The sequence below is a fragment of the Microcebus murinus genome, chromosome 1 (genome assembly GCF_040939455.1).
Source record: "Microcebus murinus isolate Inina chromosome 1, M.murinus_Inina_mat1.0, whole genome shotgun sequence".
In the NCBI taxonomy this organism is placed as follows: Eukaryota; Metazoa; Chordata; class Mammalia; order Primates; family Cheirogaleidae; genus Microcebus; species Microcebus murinus.
In genome coordinates this window covers 165,047,890-165,060,373 of record NC_134104.1, presented here as the reverse complement: position 1 = coordinate 165,060,373, position 12,484 = coordinate 165,047,890, and the positions used below count along the sequence as shown (strand labels likewise).

General features: G+C 64.0%; 2 non-coding genes and 1 pseudogene across 2 annotated transcripts; all 3 read left to right on the top strand.

The window, feature by feature from the left end:
• The first annotated feature begins 1,846 nt into the window (after positions 1–1,846).
• On the top strand, positions 1,847–1,965 carry LOC142874588 (uncharacterized; annotated as a pseudogene).
• A 3,483-nt stretch (positions 1,966–5,448) lies between these two features.
• LOC142875535 (5S ribosomal RNA) lies at positions 5,449–5,567 on the top strand. Its single transcript, XR_012922887.1, has one exon. It is a non-coding gene; the product is annotated as a 5S ribosomal RNA (ribosomal RNA).
• A 3,484-nt stretch (positions 5,568–9,051) lies between these two features.
• LOC142875478 (5S ribosomal RNA) lies at positions 9,052–9,170 on the top strand. Its single transcript, XR_012922833.1, has one exon. It is a non-coding gene; the product is annotated as a 5S ribosomal RNA (ribosomal RNA).
• The last annotated feature ends 3,314 nt before the right edge of the window (positions 9,171–12,484 follow it).

Genomic DNA, 12,484 nt, shown 5'->3' with positions numbered 1-12,484 from the left:
GGGTTTGGAGGAGCAACTGATGCCCTTTGCACTTTGGGTAGCAAGTGTCTGAGGTGTCTCTGGGCCCTGTGCCATGTGGGGGCGGGGGCGGGGGCGGGGTCGGAGGAGGAGGAGGAGGAGGAGGAGGAGGAGGAGGAGGAGGTGGGAAGGGCCCGGGCCTGCAGTCGTGTTCCCCGGGGTGGCACAGCATGTGGCTTCTTCCACAGGCTGCTTGGCCTGGGCTCCCTGCACCTGGGCCTTTGGAGGACTGGCCCTGTGCTTGCCAACACTTCCTGCAGGGACCCAGAGCTGGGAGGTTGCATCTCTCAGCCCTGGGTCGGGCAGAGCCCCAGCGGGCCATGCCCACAACCTCTCTCAGCAGGGGTCCCCCAGAAGGCTCCTTTGGGACCAGGATTCTCTTGCGGGTGACTCTTTAAGGTCTGGCCCCTGGATGGAGGGGCACCAGGAGTAGAGGAGCAGGAAGGGGAAGGGGGTGGCCATGCGAGGGGACACTTTCAGGCCAAGTCCCAGCTTCAGTCTGATCCTCCTGGGAACCCCGGGGTGGACATCACACCTCCTGGTTGCCCCGCTCTGAGACAAGGAGCCGGGCTTCGCATTCCCACAGCAGCCAGTCGTGGGCTGAGGACACCTGGGGCGTTGGGAACTCCCTGGCTTCTCCTTGGTTTAACATCTAGAGCTGCTTGTGAATCGGGCCGCCACACACACCCGAGTGCAGGTGTCTTCCGCACAGACTGCGGGCCTCGCTCTTCTGAACGCCGCTAGCTCGCCACCCACCCACGGGTGAACCTGGTCAGGGTGCTTTCTCTCGGGGGCAGACTCTTTTCCGGGCGGGCTACCGGTGTCTCTGTTTGCTCGTTTCTTTCTTCCATTTCGGGAAAGGCTTCCTTGCTGGGTGTGGAAATCTCCTATGCCTTCCCTCGCCTATTCTGTCAGCTTTTAAATTCTCTTTCAGTTGCCACCCTCACAGATGGATTAGGAAACTCTTTCCGGTGCACTCATTAGTGAAATGACCTCAATGAAGCTGGAATCCAATATCTAATGGCCGATTTTTAGCGAGTCCACACGCCAGGGTGGTTGGGGTCCAATGCAGCCCCGGCCAGGCCCAGGCCCCTTGGACTGGGCCACAGGAGGACACAGAGGAGGGTCCCGGCCCCCACGAAGCGGTGCCGGCGGTTCTCCACGGGCTGGGGCGTTTTCCAGAGGTAGGAGATGGAGGGGACTGATTTCTTCAGCGCCCCACAGACCACGCCACCCCACCCCACCCATGGGACACATCCCCAGAGAGAGACGCCCCATACACTGGCTCCCCTCCCCCTTGCGCTGTGCCCCAGCCCTGGCCCGGGGGAATAGGCGGCAGCCCACCCACAGGGCGAGGGGGGGCGCAGCTGAAAGGGGTTGTGGGGGAGGGCGGCCCCTGGCTGGGGTCAAAGGGCGAGCGCCGCGCGCGTGCGTGCGCAGTCAGCGTCAGCGGCGGCGACGCGCCGGGGGTGGGCAGCGGGTAGGTGAAGGAGGCCGGGCGAGGAGACGAGGGGGGCTGGGAGGGCTCCACCTTGGCGAGTCTAGCCGTGGAGGCGCATCTTGTGTGAGTGTGAGTGAGTGTGAGTGTGTGTGTGTGTGTATAGAGAGACAGCCCCCCGCCCCGCCCCGCCCATCACCCCCGTCCCTGGGAGCCCGCGGGACCCGGCCGGCGAACTCAACAGGCCCGGCCCGGCGCGGGGCCTGGGGCGGGAGGCGGCGGCGGCGGCGGCGGCGGCGGCGGCGGCGGCGGCGGCGGCGGCGGCGGCGGCGGGGGAAAAGCGCAGAGAGGCTTGGCTTCTTGAGCGGGGCAGGGGCGCCCTCCGCCGCCGTCTAGGGCCACACCACCCTGAACGCCCCCGATCTCCTCTGGTCTCGGAAGCTAAGCAGGGTCGGGCCCGGTTAGTACTTGGATGGGAGACCGCCTGGGAATACCGGGTGCCACAGGCTGCTTCTTTTTTTTTTTTTTTTTTTTTTTTGCCTCTTGTTCTGTCCCCTTTCTGGGAGCGCGGCGGCGGCCCGGGGTGGGGGTGACCCCAACCCTCAGCGCCCGCCGCGGTGCCTGGCGCCCCAGCCCGCACCGTGGGGCCTCCTCTTGTCCCAAGCCGCGACACCGCCGCCACGCGGCAGCATGCGTGGCATCTGGACTGTCAGGTCTCAGACCAAAGGTCTGCTCTGTGGGAACCGACACGCTGGAGGAAACCTTGAGAGTCTGAGAGGGGAGGGAGTTCCAGAAGAAGGCCAGGATGTCATTTTGAGGGAGTATGTGACCAGAACTCGTCCCGTTGCTTTTGGGGGTTCTATGGGCTCCACGCAGGAATCTTTGGTGGTGGCACCTGATGTTGGGGGATCCGGAGTCACACCCAGACCTGCTCCACAGGCCTCCTTTTACTTTTCTCTTCGGATTCATTATTTTTAAAAAGTGTCTCTTACCTCTATTATTGCATTTTCTTTTCTCTCTCTTTTCAAGCAGATGATGGGAGTACAAGTATTCAGGTGACATGTGTTGCCCGTGCCCCCCTCCCCCCTGTGTTCTCATTCATATACCTCTCATGTGGTTCCAGCGTATTGTGGGGGTACCAGTGTTAAGGTCGGGTACAGTTGCCCTCTCCAAGCCTCCCCCCCTGGGGTCAGAGCTTCAAGTGCGCCCATCCCCCAGTCGGTGCGCACCCACCCCATTCCTAATGGATGTGGATGCCCATCCCCTCCCCCCACCCGCCCGACACCCACCCGATGAAGGTGATTCCTCTCCGTCCACTTAGGTGTCCATCCGTTCGTACCAATTTGCTGGTGAGCGCGCTCACGTGGTGCTCGTGTGTCCATTCTTGGGATACTTGGCTTACTGGAACGGGCTCCAGCTCTGGCCAGGAGAACACGAGAGGTGCCCTCTCACCGCTGCTCCTCACAGCCGAATGGCACTCCGTGGTGTCCACGCGCCACATTTTATTAATGCACTCCTGGATGGATGGGCACTCGGGTCGCTTCCACGTCTTTGCGATTGTGAATTGTGCCCTAACTGTCACCCTAACCCTTACCCAGCCCGTCTCCTCTGCCCCTGCCTGACGCACTCCTCCCCGGCCAGGCCCGTCACTGTCCTGGGCCCCCGGCCTGACCGGCTCCTCCCCGCCCGGCCTGTCACCGTCCTCTGCCCCTGCCTGACATGCTCCTTCCCGCCCGGCCTCTCACCGTCCTCGGCCCCTGCCTGACCGGCTCCTCCGTCGCCTGGGCCTTCCAAGGGCTTGGTGTGGACGCTGCTTCCAGGAAGCCCTCCAGAAACCCGGCAGCAGGGTGGCCGCAGCAGTCTCCAGCAGCCGTCCCTAAGTCCCGTGAGTGCGGGGGACGTGCCCCCGCTGTGCCGCGGGGGCCCAGCCTGGTGTCTTCCCTGAGGCCCTGCGGCTGCCGGCTGGGCTGCCGCTCCCCGCAAGGGGAGAGCCGCGGAGGTGGGGACCGCCTCCTGATGGGGACGTACGTACACGCAGCTCTCCACGTCGGATCCCGGGGCTCTCTGTCCTGCCCGAAGGCCCAGCGGGCCTGCGGGTCCTTAGAGTGGCAAAAACATCCGAAAGCTGAGACTGAGGGTCCGGTGGGTGTCTGCACTTTTGTGCTGGGCACCCCAGGGAGGCCCGGGGGCTGGCTGGACAACGTGGTCTGCTGGGCGGGGGGGTTGGAGGAGCAACTGATGCCCTTTGCACCTTGGGTAGCAAGAGTCTGAGGTGTCTCTGAGCCCTGTGCCTTGTCCGGGGGGGGGGAGTGCGGGGGGGAGGAGGAGGAGGAGGAGGAGGTGGGAAGGGCCGGGGCCTGCAGTCCTGTTCCCGGGGTGGCACGGCAAGTGGCTTCTTCCACAGGCTGCTTGGCCTGGGCTCCCTGCACCTGGGCCTTTGGGGGACTGGCCCTGTGCTTGCCAACACTTCCTGCAGGGACCCAGAGCTGGGAGGTGGCATCTCTCAGCCCTGGGTCGGGCAGAGCCCCAGCGGGCCATGCCCACAACCTCTCTCAGCACCGGTCCCCCAGAAGGCTCCTTTGGGACCAGGATTCTCTTGCGGTGACTCTTTAAGGTCTGGCCCCTGGATGGAGGGGCACCAGGAGTAGAGGAGCAGGAAGGGGAAGGGGGTGGCCATGCGAGGGGACACTTTGAGGCCAAGTCCCAGCTTCAGCCTGATCCTCCTGGGAACCCCGCTCTGAGACAAGGAGCCGGGCTTCGCATTCCCACAGCAGCCAGTCGTGGGCTGAGGACACCTGGGGTGTTGGGAACTCCCTGGCTTCTCCTTGGTTTAACATCTAGAGCTGCTTGTGAATCGGGCCGCCACACACACCCGAGTGCAGGTGTCTTCCGCACAGACTGCGGGCCTCGCTCTTCTGAACGCCGCTAGCTCGCCACCCACCCACGGGTGAACCTGGTCAGGGTGCTTTCTCTCGGGGGCAGACTCTTTTCCGGGCGGGCTACCGGTGTCTCTGTTTGCTCGTTTCTTTCTTCCATTTCGGGAAAGGCTTCCTTGCTGGGTGTGGAAATCTCCTATGCCTTCCCTCGCCTATTCTGTCAGCTTTCAAATTCTCTTTCAGTTGCCACCCTCACAGATGGATTAGGAAACTCTTTCCGGTGCACTCATTAGTGAAATGACCTCAATGAAGCTGGAATCCAATATCTAATGGCCGATTTTTAGCGAGTCCACACGCCAGGGTGGTTGGGGTCCAATGCAGCCCCGGCCAGGCCCAGGCCCCTTGGACTGGGCCACAGGAGGACACAGAGGAGGGTCCCGGCCCCCACGAAGCGGTGCCGGCGGTTCTCCACGGGCTGGGGCGTTTTCCAGAGGTAGGAGATGGAGGGGACTGATTTCTTCAGCGCCCCACAGACCACGCCACCCCACCCCACCCATGGGACACATCCCCAGAGAGAGACGCCCCATACACTGGCTCCCCTCCCCCTTGCGCTGTGCCCCAGCCCTGGCCCGGGGGAATAGGCGGCAGCCCACCCACAGGGCGAGGGGGGGCGCAGCTGAAAGGGGTTGTGGGGGAGGGCGGCCCCTGGCTGGGGTCAAAGGGCGAGCGCCGCGCGCGTGCGTGCGCAGTCAGCGTCAGCGGCGGCGACGCGCCGGGGGTGGGCAGCGGGTAGGTGAAGGAGGCCGGGCGAGGAGACGAGGGGGGCTGGGAGGGCTCCACCTTGGCGAGTCTAGCCGTGGAGGCGCATCTTGTGTGAGTGTGAGTGAGTGTGAGTGTGTGTGTGTGTGTATAGAGAGACAGCCCCCCGCCCCGCCCCGCCCATCACCCCCGTCCCTGGGAGCCCGCGGGACCCGGCCGGCGAACTCAACAGGCCCGGCCCGGCGCGGGGCCTGGGGCGGGAGGCGGCGGCGGCGGCGGCGGCGGCGGCGGCGGCGGCGGGGGAAAAGCGCAGAGAGGCTTGGCTTCTTGAGCGGGGCAGGGGCGCCCTCCGCCGCCGTCTACGGCCACACCACCCTGAACGCCCCCGATCTCGTCTGGTCTCGGAAGCTAAGCAGGGTCGGGCCCGGTTAGTACTTGGATGGGAGACCGCCTGGGAATACCGGGTGCCACAGGCTGCTTCTTTTTTTTTTTTTTTTTTTTTTTTTGCCTCTTGTTCTGTCCCCTTTCTGGGAGCGCGGCGGCGGCCCGGGGTGGGGGTGACCCCAACCCTCAGCGCCCGCCGCGGTGCCTGGCGCCCCAGCCCGCACCGTGGGGCCTCCTCTTGTCCCAAGCCGCGACACCGCCGCCACGCGGCAGCATGCGTGGCATCTGGACTGTCAGGTCTCAGACCAAAGGTCTGCTCTGTGGGAACCGACACGCTGGAGGAAACCTTGAGAGTCTGAGAGGGGAGGGAGTTCCAGAAGAAGGCCAGGATGTCATTTTGAGGGAGTATGTGACCAGAACTCGTCCCGTTGCTTTTGGGGGTTCTATGGGCTCCACGCAGGAATCTTTGGTGGTGGCACCTGATGTTGGGGGATCCGGAGTCACACCCAGACCTGCTCCACAGGCCTCCTTTTACTTTTCTCTTCGGATTCATTATTTTTAAAAAGTGTCTCTTACCTCTATTATTGCATTTTCTTTTCTCTCTCTTTTCAAGCAGATGATGGGAGTACAAGTATTCAGGTGACATGTGTTGCCCGTGCCCCCCTCCCCCCTGTGTTCTCATTCATATACCTCTCATGTGGTTCCAGCGTATTGTGGGGGTACCAGTGTTAAGGTCGGGTACAGTTGCCCTCTCCAAGCCTCCCCCCCTGGGGTCAGAGCTTCAAGTGCGCCCATCCCCCAGTCGGTGCGCACCCACCCCATTCCTAATGGATGTGGATGCCCATCCCCTCCCCCCACCCGCCCGACACCCACCCGATGAAGGTGATTCCTCTCCGTCCACTTAGGTGTCCATCCGTTCGTACCAATTTGCTGGTGAGCGCGCTCACGTGGTGCTCGTGTGTCCATTCTTGGGATACTTGGCTTACTGGAACGGGCTCCAGCTCTGGCCAGGAGAACACGAGAGGTGCCCTCTCACCGCTGCTCCTCACAGCCGAATGGCACTCCGTGGTGTCCACGCGCCACATTTTATTAATGCACTCCTGGATGGATGGGCACTCGGGTCGCTTCCACGTCTTTGCGATTGTGAATTGTGCCCTAACTGTCACCCTAACCCTTACCCAGCCCGTCTCCTCTGCCCCTGCCTGACGCACTCCTCCCCGGCCAGGCCCGTCACTGTCCTGGGCCCCCGGCCTGACCGGCTCCTCCCCGCCCGGCCTGTCACCGTCCTCTGCCCCTGCCTGACATGCTCCTTCCCGCCCGGCCTCTCACCGTCCTCGGCCCCTGCCTGACCGGCTCCTCCGTCGCCTGGGCCTTCCAAGGGCTTGGTGTGGACGCTGCTTCCAGGAAGCCCTCCAGAAACCCGGCAGCAGGGTGGCCGCAGCAGTCTCCAGCAGCCGTCCCTAAGTCCCGTGAGTGCGGGGGATGTGCCCCCGCTGTGCCGCGGGGGCCCAGCCTGGTGTCTTCCCTGAGGCCCTGCGGCTGCCGGCTGGGCTGCCGCTCCCCGCAAGGGGAGAGCCGCGGAGGTGGGGACCGCCTCCTGATGGGGACGTACGTACACGCAGCTCTCCACGTCGGATCCCGGGGCTCTCTGTCCTGCCCGAAGGCCCAGCGGGCCTGCGGGTCCTTAGAGTGGCAAAAACATCCGAAAGCTGAGACTGAGGGTCCGGTGGGTGTCTGCACTTTTGTGCTGGGCACCCCAGGGAGGCCCGGGGGCTGGCTGGACAACGTGGTCTGCTGGGCGGGGGGGTTGGAGGAGCAACTGATGCCCTTTGCACCTTGGGTAGCAAGAGTCTGAGGTGTCTCTGAGCCCTGTGCCATGTCCGGGGGGGGGGAGTGCGGGGGGGAGGAGGAGGAGGAGGAGGAGGTGGGAAGGGCCGGGGCCTGCAGTCCTGTTCCCGGGGTGGCACGGCAAGTGGCTTCTTCCACAGGCTGCTTGGCCTGGGCTCCCTGCACCTGGGCCTTTGGGGGACTGGCCCTGTGCTTGCCAACACTTCCTGCAGGGACCCAGAGCTGGGAGGTGGCATCTCTCAGCCCTGGGTCGGGCAGAGCCCCAGCGGGCCATGCCCACAACCTCTCTCAGCACCGGTCCCCCAGAAGGCTCCTTTGGGACCAGGATTCTCTTGCGGTGACTCTTTAAGGTCTGGCCCCTGGATGGAGGGGCACCAGGAGTAGAGGAGCAGGAAGGGGAAGGGGGTGGCCATGCGAGGGGACACTTTGAGGCCAAGTCCCAGCTTCAGCCTGATCCTCCTGGGAACCCCGCTCTGAGACAAGGAGCCGGGCTTCGCATTCCCACAGCAGCCAGTCGTGGGCTGAGGACACCTGGGGTGTTGGGAACTCCCTGGCTTCTCCTTGGTTTAACATCTAGAGCTGCTTGTGAATCGGGCCGCCACACACACCCGAGTGCAGGTGTCTTCCGCACAGACTGCGGGCCTCGCTCTTCTGAACGCCGCTAGCTCGCCACCCACCCACGGGTGAACCTGGTCAGGGTGCTTTCTCTCGGGGGCAGACTCTTTTCCGGGCGGGCTACCGGTGTCTCTGTTTGCTCGTTTCTTTCTTCCATTTCGGGAAAGGCTTCCTTGCTGGGTGTGGAAATCTCCTATGCCTTCCCTCGCCTATTCTGTCAGCTTTCAAATTCTCTTTCAGTTGCCACCCTCACAGATGGATTAGGAAACTCTTTCCGGTGCACTCATTAGTGAAATGACCTCAATGAAGCTGGAATCCAATATCTAATGGCCGATTTTTAGCGAGTCCACACGCCAGGGTGGTTGGGGTCCAATGCAGCCCCGGCCAGGCCCAGGCCCCTTGGACTGGGCCACAGGAGGACACAGAGGAGGGTCCCGGCCCCCACGAAGCGGTGCCGGCGGTTCTCCACGGGCTGGGGCGTTTTCCAGAGGTAGGAGATGGAGGGGACTGATTTCTTCAGCGCCCCACAGACCACGCCACCCCACCCCACCCATGGGACACATCCCCAGAGAGAGACGCCCCATACACTGGCTCCCCTCCCCCTTGCGCTGTGCCCCAGCCCTGGCCCGGGGGAATAGGCGGCAGCCCACCCACAGGGCGAGGGGGGGCGCAGCTGAAAGGGGTTGTGGGGGAGGGCGGCCCCTGGCTGGGGTCAAAGGGCGAGCGCCGCGCGCGTGCGTGCGCAGTCAGCGTCAGCGGCGGCGACGCGCCGGGGGTGGGCAGCGGGTAGGTGAAGGAGGCCGGGCGAGGAGACGAGGGGGGCTGGGAGGGCTCCACCTTGGCGAGTCTAGCCGTGGAGGCGCATCTTGTGTGAGTGTGAGTGAGTGTGAGTGTGTGTGTGTGTGTATAGAGAGACAGCCCCCCGCCCCGCCCCGCCCATCACCCCCGTCCCTGGGAGCCCGCGGGACCCGGCCGGCGAACTCAACAGGCCCGGCCCGGCGCGGGGCCTGGGGCGGGAGGCGGCGGCGGCGGCGGCGGCGGCGGCGGCGGCGGCGGGGGAAAAGCGCAGAGAGGCTTGGCTTCTTGAGCGGGGCAGGGGCGCCCTCCGCCGCCGTCTACGGCCACACCACCCTGAACGCCCCCGATCTCGTCTGGTCTCGGAAGCTAAGCAGGGTCGGGCCCGGTTAGTACTTGGATGGGAGACCGCCTGGGAATACCGGGTGCCACAGGCTGCTTCTTTTTTTTTTTTTTTTTTTTTTTTTGCCTCTTGTTCTGTCCCCTTTCTGGGAGCGCGGCGGCGGCCCGGGGTGGGGGTGACCCCAACCCTCAGCGCCCGCCGCGGTGCCTGGCGCCCCAGCCCGCACCGTGGGGCCTCCTCTTGTCCCAAGCCGCGACACCGCCGCCACGCGGCAGCATGCGTGGCATCTGGACTGTCAGGTCTCAGACCAAAGGTCTGCTCTGTGGGAACCGACACGCTGGAGGAAACCTTGAGAGTCTGAGAGGGGAGGGAGTTCCAGAAGAAGGCCAGGATGTCATTTTGAGGGAGTATGTGACCAGAACTCGTCCCGTTGCTTTTGGGGGTTCTATGGGCTCCACGCAGGAATCTTTGGTGGTGGCACCTGATGTTGGGGGATCCGGAGTCACACCCAGACCTGCTCCACAGGCCTCCTTTTACTTTTCTCTTCGGATTCATTATTTTTAAAAAGTGTCTCTTACCTCTATTATTGCATTTTCTTTTCTCTCTCTTTTCAAGCAGATGATGGGAGTACAAGTATTCAGGTGACATGTGTTGCCCGTGCCCCCCTCCCCCCTGTGTTCTCATTCATATACCTCTCATGTGGTTCCAGCGTATTGTGGGGGTACCAGTGTTAAGGTCGGGTACAGTTGCCCTCTCCAAGCCTCCCCCCCTGGGGTCAGAGCTTCAAGTGCGCCCATCCCCCAGTCGGTGCGCACCCACCCCATTCCTAATGGATGTGGATGCCCATCCCCTCCCCCCACCCGCCCGACACCCACCCGATGAAGGTGATTCCTCTCCGTCCACTTAGGTGTCCATCCGTTCGTACCAATTTGCTGGTGAGCGCGCTCACGTGGTGCTCGTGTGTCCATTCTTGGGATACTTGGCTTACTGGAACGGGCTCCAGCTCTGGCCAGGAGAACACGAGAGGTGCCCTCTCACCGCTGCTCCTCACAGCCGAATGGCACTCCGTGGTGTCCACGCGCCACATTTTATTAATGCACTCCTGGATGGATGGGCACTCGGGTCGCTTCCACGTCTTTGCGATTGTGAATTGTGCCCTAACTGTCACCCTAACCCTTACCCAGCCCGTCTCCTCTGCCCCTGCCTGACGCACTCCTCCCCGGCCAGGCCCGTCACTGTCCTGGGCCCCCGGCCTGACCGGCTCCTCCCCGCCCGGCCTGTCACCGTCCTCTGCCCCTGCCTGACATGCTCCTTCCCGCCCGGCCTCTCACCGTCCTCGGCCCCTGCCTGACCGGCTCCTCCGTCGCCTGGGCCTTCCAAGGGCTTGGTGTGGACGCTGCTTCCAGGAAGCCCTCCAGAAACCCGGCAGCAGGGTGGCCGCAGCAGTCTCCAGCAGCCGTCCCTAAGTCCCGTGAGTGCGGGGGACGTGCCCCCGCTGTGCCGCGGGGGCCCAGCCTGGTGTCTTCCCTGAGGCCCTGCGGCTGCCGGCTGGGCTGCCGCTCCCCGCAAGGGGAGAGCCGCGGAGGTGGGGACCGCCTCCTGATGGGGACGTACGTACACGCAGCTCTCCACGTCGGATCCCGGGGCTCTCTGTCCTGCCCGAAGGCCCAGCGGGCCTGCGGGTCCTTAGAGTGGCAAAAACATCCGAAAGCTGAGACTGAGGGTCCGGTGGGTGTCTGCACTTTTGTGCTGGGCACCCCAGGGAGGCCCGGGGGCTGGCTGGACAACGTGGTCTGCTGGGCGGGGGGGTTGGAGGAGCAACTGATGCCCTTTGCACCTTGGGTAGCAAGAGTCTGAGGTGTCTCTGAGCCCTGTGCCATGTCCGGGGGGGGGGGGGGAGTGCGGGGGGGAGGAGGAGGAGGAGGAGGAGGTGGGAAGGGCCGGGGCCTGCAGTCCTGTTCCCGGGGTGGCACGGCAAGTGGCTTCTTCCACAGGCTGCTTGGCCTGGGCTCCCTGCACCTGGGCCTTTGGGGGACTGGCCCTGTGCTTGCCAACACTTCCTGCAGGGACCCAGAGCTGGGAGGTGGCATCTCTCAGCCCTGGGTCGGGCAGAGCCCCAGCGGGCCATGCCCACAACCTCTCTCAGCACCGGTCCCCCAGAAGGCTCCTTTGGGACCAGGATTCTCTTGCGGTGACTCTTTAAGGTCTGGCCCCTGGATGGAGGGGCACCAGGAGTAGAGGAGCAGGAAGGGGAAGGGGGTGGCCATGCGAGGGGACACTTTGAGGCCAAGTCCCAGCTTCAGCCTGATCCTCCTGGGAACCCCGCTCTGAGACAAGGAGCCGGGCTTCGCATTCCCACAGCAGCCAGTCGTGGGCTGAGGACACCTGGGGCGTTGGGAACTCCCTGGCTTCTCCTTGGTTTAACATCTAGAGCTGCTTGTGAATCGGGCCGCCACACACACCCGAGTGCAGGTGTCTTCCGCACAGACTGCGGGCCTCGCTCTTCTGAACGCCGCTAGCTCGCCACCCACCCACGGGTGAACCTGGTCAGGGTGCTTTCTCTCGGGGGCAGACTCTTTTCCGGGCGGGCTACCGGTGTCTCTGTTTGCTCGTTTCTTTCTTCCATTTCGGGAAAGGCTTCCTTGCTGGGTGTGGAAATCTCCTATGCCTTCCCTCGCCTATTCTGTCAGCTTTCAAATTCTCTTTCAGTTGCCACCCTCACAGATGGATTAGGAAACTCTTTCCGGTGCACTCATTAGTGAAATGACCTCAATGAAGCTGGAATCCAATATCTAATGGCCGATTTTTAGCGAGTCCACACGCCAGGGTGGTTGGGGTCCAATGCAGCCCCGGCCAGGCCCAGGCCCCTTGGACTGGGCCACAGGAGGACACAGAGGAGGGTCCCGGCCCCCACGAAGCGGTGCCGGCGGTTCTCCACGGGCTGGGGCGTTTTCCAGAGGTAGGAGATGGAGGGGACTGATTTCTTCAGCGCCCCACAGACCACGCCACCCCACCCCACCCATGGGACACATCCCCAGAGAGAGACGCCCCATACACTGGCTCCCCTCCCCCTTGCGCTGTGCCCCAGCCCTGGCCCGGGGGAATAGGCGGCAGCCCACCCACAGGGCGAGGGGGGGCGCAGCTGAAAGGGGTTGTGGGGGAGGGCGGCCCCTGGCTGGGGTCAAAGGGCGAGCGCCGCGCGCGTGCGTGCGCAGTCAGCGTCAGCGGCGGCGACGCGCCGGGGGTGGGCAGCGGGTAGGTGAAGGAGGCCGGGCGAGGAGACGAGGGGGGCTGGGAGGGCTCCACCTTGGCGAGTCTAGCCGTGGAGGCGCATCTTGTGTGAGTGTGAGTGAGTGTGAGTGTGTGTGTGTGTGTATAGAGAGACAGCCCCCCGCCCCGCCCCGCCCA